The sequence below is a fragment of the Tribolium madens genome, unplaced genomic scaffold (assembly GCF_015345945.1).
Source record: "Tribolium madens isolate multiple individuals breed KSU strain unplaced genomic scaffold, Tmad_KSU_1.1 Scaffold_7;HRSCAF=85;Tcas5.2_LG10, whole genome shotgun sequence".
NCBI classification, from domain to species: Eukaryota; Metazoa; Arthropoda; class Insecta; order Coleoptera; family Tenebrionidae; genus Tribolium; species Tribolium madens.
Genome location: NW_025401050.1, coordinates 7,177,883 through 7,193,625, shown reverse-complemented (window position 1 = coordinate 7,193,625; position 15,743 = coordinate 7,177,883). Strand labels below are relative to the sequence as shown.

General features: G+C 29.1%; 1 protein-coding gene across 6 annotated transcripts in view; it reads left to right on the top strand.

Moving 5' to 3' along the window:
* The first annotated feature begins 6,682 nt into the window (after nt 1-6,682).
* LOC123009491 (tachykinin-like peptides receptor 99D) overlaps nt 6,683-15,743 on the top strand; it is a 55,997-nt gene continuing 46,936 nt past the window's right edge. For 5 of the 6 annotated variants that reach the window (XM_044405854.1, XM_044405855.1, XM_044405858.1 and 2 more), the window contains exon 1: nt 6,692-6,825. The gene's annotated coding sequence lies outside the window, so the exon portion shown is untranslated. Of the gene's footprint in view, nt 6,826-15,743 lie in introns of all 6 variants that reach the window. The other variant, XM_044405856.1, reaches the window with a different exon arrangement.

Here is a 15,743-nt window from a genome sequence, read left to right as displayed (position 1 = left end):
AAGTGTTATGTAATTACATTTTCTAATAAAAAATCTACTATTTCCTACTATTTCATAGGTATTTTATGGGTGACACTGAATTGGAATATGTAAAAGAAATTCGCGATCTTGGGGTAATCTTTGATTGTAAATTGACATTTAAGACCCACTATTAACATATTTTTAACAAAACTATAAAAATGTGGGGGTTTTATTTGGCGTTCTTGCCGAGACTTGTCTGCAACTTCTCTTAAAGTTCTGAATTGTTTCTAGCCCACCCTATTTTGGAGTATTACTCGGTGATATGACCACCCTTTTACAGTTGACCTTCTTGAGAAAGTTTAAAGGAAATTCTTGCGATGCATAGAATACAAAATGGGACGTCAACATCATCAAGGCGACTATTCTTTGGTTCAACATACAGACTTTGGAGTCTCGTAGGAAAATTTCTGATTTGTATTGTTTGTATAGTCTTGTTAATAATGGAAAATTCACATTTGTTGTGCAAAATTTCTTTCATGCTACCTCCTTGTGACTGTAGGTCAACTAAGAGTCAAAACTTATTTAGAATCTCAGCTTCCTGCACCAACATAACATTTAACAGCCCTGTTAGACGTATGATCCATGCAAACCTACTGCACAACGAAGAGAAATTTGACCTTTTTTATATAATTATAATAGATTTAAAAGTTTTGAAAGGAAATTAATTAAATAATTTTATTAGTTTAGGGTATTTATATTAAGTTAAGTAAGGTATTTATATTGTACCTATTTTCTGGTGTACAAAAATTCTAATAATTGTGTGGGAAGAAATATTTAAATCCCGAAATTTGTTATAACATAATTAAAGTTTTTCAACAATTATAATGCAAAAATAAAGAAACACTAGTATATAAAATATAGTTAAAAAAAAAACAAAAAAATTATCAAATTTTTATATAATATTTTATTTATTAGAAAATTTTTACTTTGCGTTTATGTAAATTTTGTACCTTTTTTAAATGTGCTTGAAATGTGCATAACTCAACATATCTTGATACTTTTAATTTAGTTCTAAATATTTGCTTTAGAATCTTGATTGGCCTGTTTTGCGAAATGGTTTCCTCTGGCAATCTTTCAGAATTGAGTGATTATTTCATTTATTTCGTTTTGAAAAAAACTCGAATCAACAATTCGCCACCACATTAATGGAATGGAACGGAAAAAAGCAACTGATGCGATAAATTGAAACCTCCAATTCGATGAAAGCACTAAAAAGTCATTCGAAAATGTTATTACCAAATCCGCGACAAATTCCTCCAAGTCCAAACTGTTATTAACTCATTAAAAAGTGCTTCCAACTAGATTAATCGCACGTGCACTTGAGAATCTTATCCAATTTCGTGTAAACGTCGATTTTGCTTGTGTAGTAAAAGAGGGTTTAAATTACATTTTCTTAGCTAGCGTCAAATAAAAGCGTTAAACGTGAATTGCAACACATAGGTAAAATCTTAATCGCAAAACAAATTTTTTGCTTGTTGTTAGATAACGACACAAAAATTATAATTAAACCGATAGTAAACCTGGCGGAATTGTGCAGAGATGGATTCCTTTGATAGCTGGAAACACAATTTTGGCTCGGGGGTGCTCTAAGATAGTCTCTAATTAAAGCTATCGTGTCTCTGTGTGTCGCAAATTAGGGAAAAAATTTAACGAAATTTTAAAATTGGAGACGAAGTAAATGAAATGTGTTCCTCTTACAAACCCAATTTCCTAATTCAAAGACGGCTAATATTCTCAACTTACTAACGATTTCCCCCAAGTAACTCTGTATTGAGGAAAACTACTCAGATTAGAATAGCTGGAAAATGGAAGGTGAGTTTGCCTTTGAAAGGGCAAAATTTAGTTATTAAATGGGGTTGGTAATAACCAAAAGATTTAAATCAGACTGACGGTAATAAAAAATAATAAATAGTATAGAAGTTGTGTTTTGAAAATAAAAGAAACACTACGCACAAAAAGAATACATTTATTAAAAAATTTTATAAAAAATAAAAAATTTAAAAACAGAACTAAAGCACCAAATAAAGAACTTTAAATAATTATTTTTGTTACCAAAAAAGATATACAGAGTGCGTCAGTTAAGCTATCTGTTGTCGTTTGAGGAATAAAAAATAAATAATCAAAAAAAAACTTATTTTTTTTGGTTTCAAAACAAAAACAAAATGAAGAAAACTAGATCAAGACAAAATAAACTAATTTCCTAATTTTATTATAATATTGTACTTTTATTATAGTTTCATTTATTTTTTTATTAGATATGTATTTATAATTAAAATTACTATTTAGGTCCTCATTATTTTTGCATATAGCTTGTCTTTATTTAATTAATTAACCTCAACTCTCTAATTCAAGTATTAAGTTTAAAATAAAATAGATTAAATATTTAAAATAAAAAAGAGAACTCCTTGAAGGTCTTTTACAGTTAGAAAATTTGAATTTAAAAAGAATAAAGTCTCTCTTCTTTTCGCTTCACTTTACAAAAACTTGGCATTCATTTAACTAAACGCGGGACTGAATAAAACAGAATTTATCATTTGAACATTTTTAGAAATAATCTTTCATTCTCTTTCTCTCCACCGCCATTAAAACTGTTTATGAATCGAACCCTTCTTATGTGAAAGAGTTTTATTCAAAATGATTGGTCGCATTATGGGCACGAATAGATCGTTAATTTTCGGAATAAAAGCCGTTATTAATAAAGGCCTCTTATTTGTGGAATTCGATAAAACGGTCCCCTTAATTAATCCTTTCACATAATCCAATTCTCCTAAAATAAAAATACTTTTTCTCAATGAATCAAATCAAAATTTAAGTCAAGTTGAGGTAAGTAATAGTCTTTTAAATTAGATACGTCCCGAATGAGCGAAAAAGAGATTTTCTCATTGTGAAAAAATGACAAACAGTCATGTAATTATCCTGTTCGTTGCAGTATTTCGCACATTTTTGAAGCTTGCCTTGACGAGCTTTATCCCATCCGTTTTCCCATGACAAATGATAGATAAATTCCGTGATATATTACGCGAATCTTATTTTCTACATTTTATTCTCTCAAGAGTATCATTCGTTTCGTCGTGTCAAATTCGAGCTTCTTTCAATTAAACCACCTCGATGAAAATTTTTCTTTTTGAATTTGTATTTTGGTGAATCCATCACCGGAATTATATGCTGATGAATAATACAATCCTTGATTCGGCTCGTTGCGAATAAGGTGATATTGAGGAATATTGTAAGCTATTATTATGAATAAAAAGGTTCGATAAATTGAAATGATGACTTTCTTTTGATCGGCGAAAATTTCACGCTGCACGTAGGTTGATTATTGTTCGGGGAAAATGAAAAAAAGCATCAGTATTGTGAGGAAATCCTTGAAAAAAGAACACAATCGTTGAAAAATGAAATACTTGACCTCTGCACAAAAGCCACTACTGAAAATTAAAACGATCACCGATTACGGGATTCAAAGAAATATATTAAAATAACTAGTTAATACGATATAAATTGCATTTCCATACAAAGTGTTTGAAAAAACCTTGAAAGATTCCAAGTTGTGATTCTTTAGGTCAAAATAAAAAAAAAGTTTTTATAAATCTACGTCCGAAAATGCTTCCCAAGGAAGATTGAGCCTCCTGAAAATGGGGGAAAAGTCTTTTTTTTCAACATCTTAAAAACCTTGATAATTACCTCTTATTATAACGTAAAGAACACATCAGATTTATGAATGAAAATTAAAGACATAGATCTTTAAGAATTATAATCATAATACTTTTACTCTAGTGTCATTTGATGTAATTTCGTTTTTTACTAATATTCTGATTTGACTATTGACATTGTTAATAGAAGGTTTAACTAATTACACATTAATATTGACAAAGAATTCTTTGTAGTTAACAAACTACTCTATTTGTTTTAAAATCTTCTTATTTCACCTTTGATCAAATTATTTATAAGCAGATTTTTAGATGTTCTCTGGGTTCCTATTATTGCTGATAGTTTTATATGAGTTGGAAACTACTGTTTTTAACAATATTCCCTTTGACATTCTTATTTATTATAGATATGTTAATGATTGCATAGAACTTGTACCAATAGATAATATTTTTAACATGTTAGAGTTGTCGAAGTTTTAAAAACAATCGCATTAATTTTCTTGATTACTACTACTTTAATTTTTGATAATAATTTGATAGTCTTTGATTTTTATACAAAAATCAGAAATTGTCTATTATAAAAAATTTGGTTCATCGAATTAATACTATTTCTCATCCTAATTTTAAAGATAAAAGCCTAATGAAATGCAGAGTACTATTGTCAAAAAATGGTTATTATATTATATTCTCACTTAATAAATAAACTAATTTTCAACAAATTTAATAATAAAAAAAACTTTCAATAATAATAATAATCATAATATCAACAATTATATTAATTTTCCTTTTGACGCTAGTTTAAAATAAAAAATTGAATCATTAATTAAAACTGTAAATATTATACCAACATGGAAATTTGTAAACACCATCTATGATTTGTTGTTTAGTAAAGTTAAGGAAAAAACAGAATGATTTAATTTCTAACGTCATTTACAAAATTGACAGCAAAGATTGCAGTAATTGTTACATCGGTGAAACCTGTCATAATATAAAAAATACAACAAAACAACACAAATATCACTTATCTCATGCTAATATAAGACACTCAGGCCTTCTTAAACATTCAGTCGAAAGAGGAATACAATAATATTCAATTTCTACACATGAAACAAAACAAAGTTATAAGAATAATATAAGAAAATTTATACTTACATTAAATGTTTTGACAATGTCAATCTTCAAACCGATCTAGACAAAATAGGCAACAATTACAAAGATGATGTTAAAATGAAAAATCGTAATCGTTGACTATTGTATATTTTTATTATTTTATTTATGTTTTTGTCATGTTCCCATTTATATTATTATGGCTCATTGTTTTTTAACATGTCATACACAGTTTTTAATTTTTACTGTTTTGTTTTGTTTTACGATTTTTTCCCCACCTTTTTTAAGTTTCATGTTATCTTCCTTCCACCACACATGTAGCAGTGTCGTCTATTTTAGGAATGTTTACATAAAAAAAATAATAAAAAAATAGATTTATTTGTTGTTTAATTCTTTTATTTATATTATTGTTGTAGACACTTTTTGTTATATCTAAAGAAAATGGAAACGTACCATTGAAATGTAATATTATACTAAAGTTTTTAACTTGACTTTATCTTTCTCGTATCTTTTTTTTCAATTATATCAGTAACCGGTGGATATAAATTTACAGAAGTTTGCATCTAATATAATTTTTTGGTGCTAATTCTATTGGTGATATCAGAAATTGGTATATACCTTATTTAGACAGGTGAAGACACTGTGGTCAATCTGTGAAGGCAGATTTATTGGCTAATTTTTTTGAAAAATATTTTTTGTTCTATTTTGTATGTCACAGCGTTTTCAAAAACCGTGCATTCTGAAAAGCAACCCACGCAGTAAGTTTTTTCATATAAATTTGAGTTATTGCTCTAGCTCCCTTAGGAAGCATTTCTGGGCATTGGTCCATGGGAACTTATTTTCTTAATTTGACTTAGAAAACCACTTCCCCAAATCTATTAACGTTTTTTTTCCGAACACCTGTTACATATTACATATTGTTCAAAATTTTTAGCGTATGGCAGTGAGATTATAAAATCCAAATTTGAAAAAAAAATCATTTAAGTAATTGTAATAATTTCTACATGAAAAAATTCGATGATTTTTTCTAGTAATAATTGTGAAAATTTAAATGTAGATAAGATTCCAATAACTTTTTTTTTCCAAATTTGGTTTTTAGGATCTCACTGACATACGCTAAAAATTTTGAACAATATAAAAATACTAAATTAAAGTCTATATAATCCTCTATCGTTTGCACTGGCAATTTTTTTTAATCAATTAGAAATATTTATTTTTGGACCGGCCCTAAATTTATTGTAATCAATATTTTATTTAATTTTCCTTAAATGTTATTTCGAACATAACAATAAGGAATACAACAATAGAAAACCTACCGACTAAATTTTGAAAACTAATATAACATCATAAAATTGAGTGATGATGAGTAATCAGTAATCACTTCTTGGACTTTTTTTTGCATTGTTAAATTGTTAAATTATATTATAACCACAAAATTTTGAACTATATTCTTATTTTTCTATTTTTTCTGAATACAAAAAATAAGATGTAAGGAATTAATAAACCACTCTGTGAGTGTTATCAGTCTATTGTACTTTAGTCTAAAAATACTTCACTTTAAATTTCATATCGATTTAGTCATTGTGCCGGTATAAAACACACTCCACTCCGCAAAATAAATAAACATCGGGTTAGTGTTAACACTTTCCCCATCGAAATTTCCCTTCTTGACCCTTGGGAGAAAATTTAAGGCCTGGACCGTCGCCGATAAATCAAAAACGGTCTATAAAATCCTTGATTCAGACCCACCACAGCCCATACATTATTTATCATTACCTTCAGCAGACTGCGAGATACATTTTCACATCTGGGATTATTTCTATGAAAAAGTTTAAATGACAGGCGTGCGTGCTTTAGTCAGAGACGGACTTTAAATGTTAGGAGGGAATAGAATTCAGTCAGATGCGCGCTTTCGTACAAGCATAAGCTCGAATAAGGACCGCAGGATTTAAAACTTTGCCGAAATTATGTCGATGGAGGTTTAGTTAAGGTGACTTGTGGCACGTTGGTGTTGAAACGTATTTATTTGGTGTTTTATTTTTGTATAAATGTGAGTAATTTTTGCGAGGATTTTGGCTTTTATGAAAATTTGCACAAGCTCGCTTCATTTTCTTGTTACGCTCGAGATTATCTTTCGTAAATTCTTAATTTTAAAGCAGACTCCTTGAGAAGCAAAATTAATATAATAAAAATGTCAAAGCAGTGCGACTAAATGAGTTTTTTTTTTAAATGTCAATCTTTTACCGCAAAAACAACGCTTAATATTGGGGGTACTGTAGACTCAATTAAACATTTTTCGCCCACTCTGTAATTAACAAACCACGGTTAATTAAATCGTAATTATGCGTGTGATGCAAATGGAAATTAGAGACAATGGTCAGAATATAAAATTGACACTAATGTGGCACACAATGTGAAATATCAATTATCAGAAATTATAACGTCAAAATGGAATTTAATTATTGGATATAATTTATTATACAATAATCAATTTACTTTGATTAATTTAGTATTCTTTTACTCGTTCGTTTAAAAATTATTTGGAAAAACATAAATTTAAAATTCGTGCCTAAACAAAACCTTGTTAGTTTTTTCCCGTGACAATTTTATGTCTTAGACAACGGTTTTCTTAAGTCCATACTCCTGTATTTGGACTTTCAATATTGCCAATTCGCTGGGAAGCTGAAAATTATCGACGGTTATTTGGAAAATTTTGAGAAAATTTCATTTCTGAGAAAATTCGAGGTATAGGAGTGTGTTTGTTTTAGAATGTTTACACAATGCAGGCGTGCAAATGGGAAAATTGTATTGTTGTGAAAAATGATTGAAATTGCAAGAACAATATCACAAGCAATTGAAAAAAATTGTAATTGATTTTTGACACTATTTGACAAATTAATTAACTCTGTTAGGTTTTGTATGCATCTCTGTAATAAAATGAAAATGCCCTCGGCTTCTTTCGATCGCCTCTGACATTACCTACATTCTCGGAATTAAAATAGTTGTTTATTCTCTTGATATACAGGGTGTGTCAGAACTTGCGCCCCAGTAAAAAATTGCAAGTAAGATGAGATACCAGAAAAATGAAAAAAACGTTTGAAAGATTTTCTGTCGAAAAATTTTGACATCTATTTTTTGAAATTTGACAATTTTTATACCTATTTAATGAAACTGATAATTTTGTATGTTTTTTACTTTCCTTATAGGATAAGGAAAGTATTGTAATCGGCTGAAATTTGACCTACAAAGATTTTTACATTTCTGGACGAATTATAGCTTCACGACACCAAACAAGTTGGTTTGGGCCATTGGGTCGTCTCTCTCTCTCTCTCTCTCTCTCTCTCTCTCTCTCTCTCTCTCTCTCTCTCTCTGTGTCTGTCTGTCTGTGTGTGTGTGCGCCTCTCTCTCTCTCTCTCTCTCTCTCTCTCTCTCTCTCTCTCTCTCTCTGTGTGTGTGTGTGTGTGTGTGTGTATGTGTGTGAGGGGACGCAGCACGAAAGAATTGATAAAAATCGGTCGCACCGTTCGGCCGCAAAGACCAAAAATCAAATTTATATATTTGAAGTTACTATAAATAAATTCATGGGGATAAAAATTATTTAGAATCATAAAATATACCTTATTAAACAGTAAAATGTGATAAAATAAAAATAATAATTTGGTATGTTATCCGGCAGGTGGCACTAACGCAAACGTTTGCTCCTCGGATTTCCAACACCGTAAGGATGTTTTCCAAATAAGTTGGATAAGGAAAGTCGTGTGATGTTCACACCAGATTTTTTATAATCATTATTTATTAAAAAACATTACATAGAGTTACAATTTAGGATACAGCTTCCTTGTTTCCTCCTCTAATAGCCTGTAGCAAGAAAACTTTATTAATTATTAAACTTTATTAAACTTTATTAATTATTTCTCCAACAGAAATGCCAAAGTGCAAATTTCAAACTCTCATAATTTCGAAATTTTTATAGATAGAATTTTTTTAACATTTTTTCCATGTTCCTGGTATCTTACCTTACATGGCATTTTTCTGTAGAGTGCGAGTTCTGGCGCACCCAGTATCTAATAAGTGATAACTAACAAAAAATGTTTTATTTATTATATTGAATTTTATAATACATAAAAATATTTTTAAAGTTTATAGTTTTTTTTATTGATATACTTACAAAATGTTTCAGAAAAAAATTAGACCTAGTTAGGTCAAAATATGTAATAATCATAATTTTAAAATTAGACTAGTCAAGGCTGTAAATTATTTTACAGTTGCCTTGTTTTGTTTTTTTTTGGGTATAATTTTTTTTTAACTTACTTTTGTAAAATATTGTACGTCACACTAGAGAAAACTAACATGATTAGGTACATAATAATTATTTCATAAATGGTGTTACATAAAATTTCAAATAATGTTACCTATTATGCATCTCCACATTGAACGAATATTTTAAAATTTTATCTGCAAACGTCACAAAAGTCACCACTTTTATTACTTAATATCACAAGTAAAAGTTTCATCTTTCAACCATGGCGCTAAAATTATATTTTTGTGCCTAAGCGTTTTCACTTTTACCGTGACATTTACCAATGTTATCTCACTTGTTGCAATTTATAAAGTGGTATTGGAGATTATCAGCATTCGACATTTTGCACTACCAACTGCACTAGTTAAATTATAACTTTAATAAACGTTGTTATGATTTCATTACTTACTCCAAATAACTATTATCTTTAGATTAAAATGTTAAAATCAATAAAACTGCTGCTTCTAATCACATAGAAATAAAGTTAGAAAAGTTTATTATTCCAGAGCGCATTTACTCGAGTTTTTATTCTCATTATACTCACTTGTTTCTTAAAACGTCACAAATAAATAATGCGCGCAAACATTTATAGTCTAATCTAACTGTGGTTACCATCTGATGCGACTTTTTGTGTAAAATTTCGTAGCGCTTTTAAAATAGTCGCAATTAATTGCGTACAATCGCACGATTAGTTTAAATTCTAATCCTACAACAATTATGTGTCTGTTATTTTATTTACATCGACGCCACATTATTATTTGAACCATCTGTGTCTGTTATTTGAAATTGTTACTTCAGTAAATATTAATTTTCAACTGTGATGGAGCTTAAACACACTTATTTGCACCTCAGGTCAATTTAATTACCAGTTAAGCACGGGTAGTGTTTAAAAAAACGTTTTGTTAATGGACCGGAAATGTGTTCGCTCTCTTATATATGACTGTCACAAATTTCCGAATCAAATCGTCAACTTCCCGTCGTTACATTAACTTTAAGACTCTTAGTTACTACTTAAATTGATAAAAGCGTTTTAGCGGTTGTCTAAATTATATTTAGTTGTGTTTATCCGCATTTTTAATGTTATTATTTCCATCAAGGTTATAGAATGTGATTTACATGATTTTATACTTTGATAGAACACATGCGAGGCTATTTACATATCACAGCTGGATTTAAGGTGGCGAGGTTTTTAATCCTCAATGTTAAATTGTAGATACAAGAAAAAGCTCGTAAATCATTTTGTTCGCTTTTAAATTCATAAACTCTACAGAAAGACATAAACTAGCAATTTGGTGGTTTTACAAACTAGTGGATAAATTCGGAGTGACATCGGGGTACGATGCGGCTGTAATAAAATTTATTAAGAGATTCGGATGAAAGATAGAAATTGATGGCTTCTAACCAAATTCCTGAAAGCCATTTTGGATAATAAAGACGCATTGTTCTCTAGGAACAAGCGTGTCTTTAAGTAGAAAATTTAAAAAACTAAATTTTATTTTAAAATCGCACATTCGTAGGTAAATGTAAGAAAATTGCAAGTTAGCCAATTTAACAACGCACAGTTATGTTGGCATCAAAAAACTGCCTAGCCAAGCCGTCAAACCAGATGTCAAGTTATCAAACCTGTGCTGTAATTATTACTTTTTTTATGTTACAACTTTTTATCAAAACTAAAATCTTTAAATAAAAAAACCGCAAATCTCAAAACTCATAGGTAGACATCGATGTCAAAATGCTTCTTTTGTAATAAATATTTTTATCCGTAAACGTCACAAAAGTAACTACTTTTATGACTAAATTCCACAAGTAAAAGTTTTACTTTTCATCCATGGAGTCAAGTATTTATTTTTGCGCCTAAGCGTTTTTACTTTTATCATGACATTATTGACATTTACCAATGCTGTTTCTTTCATGTCTCTTTTGTTGCTTCAGATATTGTAAAAGTGAGTTTACTACGTTTGAAAAAATAAACGTTCAGCTTCGTCACATAAACTATTACTTTTACTCCTATAATAACGTAAAGTACTATTTTTAATTATCTACTTACTAAAATTCTTTAAATCAAACACGTTATTTGTTATTCTTTCGTTTTGTTTTAATATGGAAAAAGTTCTACTAACGTTATCAATGGTAAAATTACATCATATATCAAAAGTGTTCTCTCACCTTTAAAGGGCTTTTATAGTTCATCCCACTATTAGCATTTTACAACTTGCTTGTTTACTGTGCATTACAAAGTGACTAAAACCTTGTATTCAGTTAATTAATTAATTCCAGGCAACAATTTAATGGCCTTGCTAAAACTTATTCATCATCATATTATATTTATAAATTTTGGTTCGTAAATATTTAGAATTATGTAGAAATAATGTTTTCTACAAAAATGAAATATAATCTTATGGTCTTTTCAAACAAAATCCAGCTTAATTTCTTTTTAAAATAAATACATACCAGGTGAATAAAAAGTATAGAACCAAACGTCTTTTGTTTAAACTAAATTATTATTTTTTTAACTAAAATTATTTTTTGAAAAAAACTCATTGATTAATGACAATGTAATATAAAAATGTGATGTTTTATTAAAAACAAAATTTATATAAAATTTCTTTTGTTTTTGAGTTCTACAAAAATTTTAATTTTTTTAAATAACAACCCAAAATAAAACCATTTTTCTCATAAAGGTTATGATAACTATCTACTTTATTTTTAATTTTTTCAAATTTTTTTCCATAAATTGCAATTTTGACAAAAAAAATCGCATAACTCAAAAACAAAACAAAATTTCGTTCTCAAAATATGATCACAGTACACAAAGCAAATGATTTTTATAAAACCGCTTGCTTTCATACTTTATATTCACCCTGTATAATATAGTTATTTATTATAAATGTTTCTGTTTTTTGTATTTTTTTAGTAAACTAAATACCAAGCTAACTTTCTTTGTTTATTGCTTAAAGGCTTGTCTTTAAAACAATTGCAATTCAATTGTTTTTTAGGGTGTCCTAGAGGGAAATTTTTTCGCAATAAAGTCACTTCTATATTGTATTTTATTAGCTCCATCTACATGATTGTTCAATTCCGTAAGCTGGGGAAAAATCCTGAAAGAACTCCCTTTTTCAGAATACGAAATGTTCTTAACTGTATTTTCTGTGTTCATCATTGCTTTCTTTTTACTTTACCTAAACGAGAGCTAATCTAATCAGCATTCAAACCAAATTCTCCCCATTTGAGGTAATACATTTTGATTTTGTTAATGATTCGAAATGAGAACTGTATTAATTAACTCACAGACCATGGTGTAAATAACAACACATATATTCAAGGTTTTGGTTAAATTAAGGATCCCTGTCTAATTCAATTACTCTCTTCGGTGCAGACTGTTCATTGGGCCATATAACAATTACAAATTTAATGGAAACTGACCATCAATTGTATACCGCACACAATCTACACATTGCCAATTATTACCAATCCACTCCTGGAACAGATTCAAATCCCTTCTAAATCTTGGAATTCACTTGGAAGATTAGAATTTTATTATAATTTTTTTATTAATAATGGTGATATAATGAAGCTACTTAAACCGACGGTTAATATTTCCGCTTTTTTCTACTAAACTAAATTACGAACAAGTTGTAAAAAATGTAAAGTTTTGCACGCCACAGCCCCCACGGCATTGTTTCAACTTCGTAACTCATTTTTATGAAAACTTTCGAGTTTTTTCCGAATCGGAAACTTCTCAGAGACAAATATAATTTTGCTCTCAACATTCTATATTACCTTAATATATTTTACTCAGGGTTTTCCTGCCAACACTTTATTCGAAATACCTGTTGCGAGCTTTTAACACACAGATGGGGATAAGACCGCTTCTTTTTGCAGACACAGCATTATCCAACTCCATTATGTATAAGCATTAGCTTGCCTTCTGTAATAGTTTAGACAACCCTATATCAGACAAGTTTTAATAGGATGGATGTGGTCTTTTCAATTTGATTAAAACTTACTCTGCAATTTCGGACGCACTTATGTTTACTTTGGCGAACGTAACTATTTTTCCGCTTATTTCAACTTCATCAAAGCAATAAAGATATTTTGTGTTGTGTTTATTTTAAACGGAAGCTTTCTGCAAAAGTGGTGTTCTAAAAATAACTATAACTTTGAGGTTTATTTTGTGTTTGGAAAAGTTTTGTATCGTTATTTTTTAGATGGTAGAAGCGTAAAAGTAAAATTATTATTTGGAAAATTTGTTTGTAAACGTTTTAAAGTAAATATTAATTAAAATTATTTTGAAATATCCATTAGAAGCTAGAAAATAAAATAAATGAATTTTATACGCAAACGTCACAAAAGTGATGCTTTTATAACTAAATAGCACAAGAAAAAGTTTTACGTTTTACCCATAAAGTAAAAATTATATTTTTGTGTCCAAGTGTTTTTACTTTTACCATGACATTTATCAATGTTATCTCTCTTGTCTCTATCACTGAGTCAGCAATTTCTGGAGAGGTACATTGTAGATCATCAGTATTCGACATTTTGCACTACTAACTGCACTAGTCATCCACTAGTTAAATCAATAAACACTTTCGAAAATCTTAAACATTTCATTGCAAAGCGTCCTGATTATTTTGTTCATTTAAATATTAAATTTAAATATGTTTGCAGATAAAATAGTATATGTATGTTATTTGGAGTAAAAGTGAGTTTATGTTGCTCAGCTGAATTATTAGCCTCACTGCGTTTGGCAAAATAAACGTTCAGCTTCACCACATAACTATCACTTTTACTTCTAATAACATAATATAAAAGTTGTTTCAAAGTACAGTAAATTAACATGTTTAACAAAAGTTAAAAAAACAATAAAAAAATGTTTTGCAACATTATATTATAAAATGAACAAAATTTTAGAAAATGTTAGATTATGACAGAAAACAAAAAATGCAATTAACTATTAAATTGCAAATCATGAACTTTTTGATTGGAAATTTGTTTATTTAAAATTTCAAGTAATCTTTTATTGATGTAAAATATAAAAAACACGTTTGAAAAATGAGTTTTTTTATCAAACATCAATATGCAACTGAAATGGGACCTAAAGCACAATTACTGAATAGTTTTTTTGAAACATTAGAAACTATTCGCAACGATCTACGATGTTGGCGAGTTAACAAAACAGTTGTATTATTTTGTTACGATAATAATACTTTGTTCGGCAATTATAACAAAGATAAATTTGTTATCATAATAGAAGAAAACCAGATTTTTTTGTTACTAAAGGTGATAAAAAAACTTCTACACATTGAAAAAAACGCTAAGTGCATTTTTATCTAAAATTTCACACTTTCAAGCTAAAATATGCACAAACAATCTTATTATAGTTCTCCATCAAGTAGCTTATTTTGAGCAAAGCGTCTTACATTTCAAATAAACCTCATTATGAGTGTAATTTCATCTCGCGAGAAAATGCATCCCTCAAATAATTCCATCAAATGTGAGATAATGTTTGAAAAATGCATTAAGTTTTTTTAATGCAAACACTAGTAATAATTTTCCAGAATCGTGCCGCCTTGACTTTCAATTAAATAAAAATTTAATAAAACTCGTCCGCTTTCAAGTCTCGTTTCTTATTATTTAGCTGTAAATTTTTTCCGAACAGTCACTCGCAATAACGATTTCCACAAGAACGCCCGTCTATACTTCATTTCTATTATATTTGGTCGCGATTGTTCTCATCTGTGGTCCAATTGAGCACATCCCTCCGCATTACATTCTCAATAAAAGCATCCTGACGTTGCACGAAGACTCCATCCAAGCCGGTTTATTTTTATTACGTGCATGGTCTCTCCCTTTAATGTTGCACTTTTACACCCTTTCTAACATAACTCGGCCGATAAATTGTTTCCGCCGTACGCTTCCTGCCCTATAAACGTTATTTACTTTAAAACTTTCGTCAGAGAGACACTTTTATCGAATTGTTTGCGAATAGTTGCGCTGCATGCGAATTAGTGCAAGAATGCAGAACGCGAGGCTTTGCCTCGAAATGATGTGTTTGCGAGTGCATTTGTCAAAGACGTTTCATTTGGAATGTTTGCAAATGTAATAAATGAATAAGGAGAGGACTTGACCCAACTCATTTGTCTTTAATCTATTGTTGAATAAATTGCTGCAACAAGCTTTTAATTATTCAACAACCAAAACTATATTATTATAAAATGTACAATGCGGGTCAATTTTCTCAGTTTAGAGGAAACTAGGTGAGCAGATGGTAGTGTTACAGACTGTAAGGCTTCCAGGAACATATCTTCATTAAGATTTCACAAGACCGTAAACCAAAGACGTGTATTACGACGTGTCGTTTCATATTTCTTGTACATTACGTTTCAGTGATTCTAACTACCCAAATTATACAGAAAATGTAACAAGTAGCGTTAATTTTCAACATCCCGCTTGTTTAAGCATTACTAGTTTTAATTTTAAAATTAAAAAAAATATATAGGTATATGAAAGCTGCAGAATTATAGTTACTCTTAAATTTGATTTAAAGTCAGTTATTAAAAGTTTAGTATACGTTATTTGAAAAACTTAAATTATGTTGAAACAATAATACTCCAAATTTACCAATATCTACAATTTGTTAAAAATAATTGTGAAAATTGATTTACTCA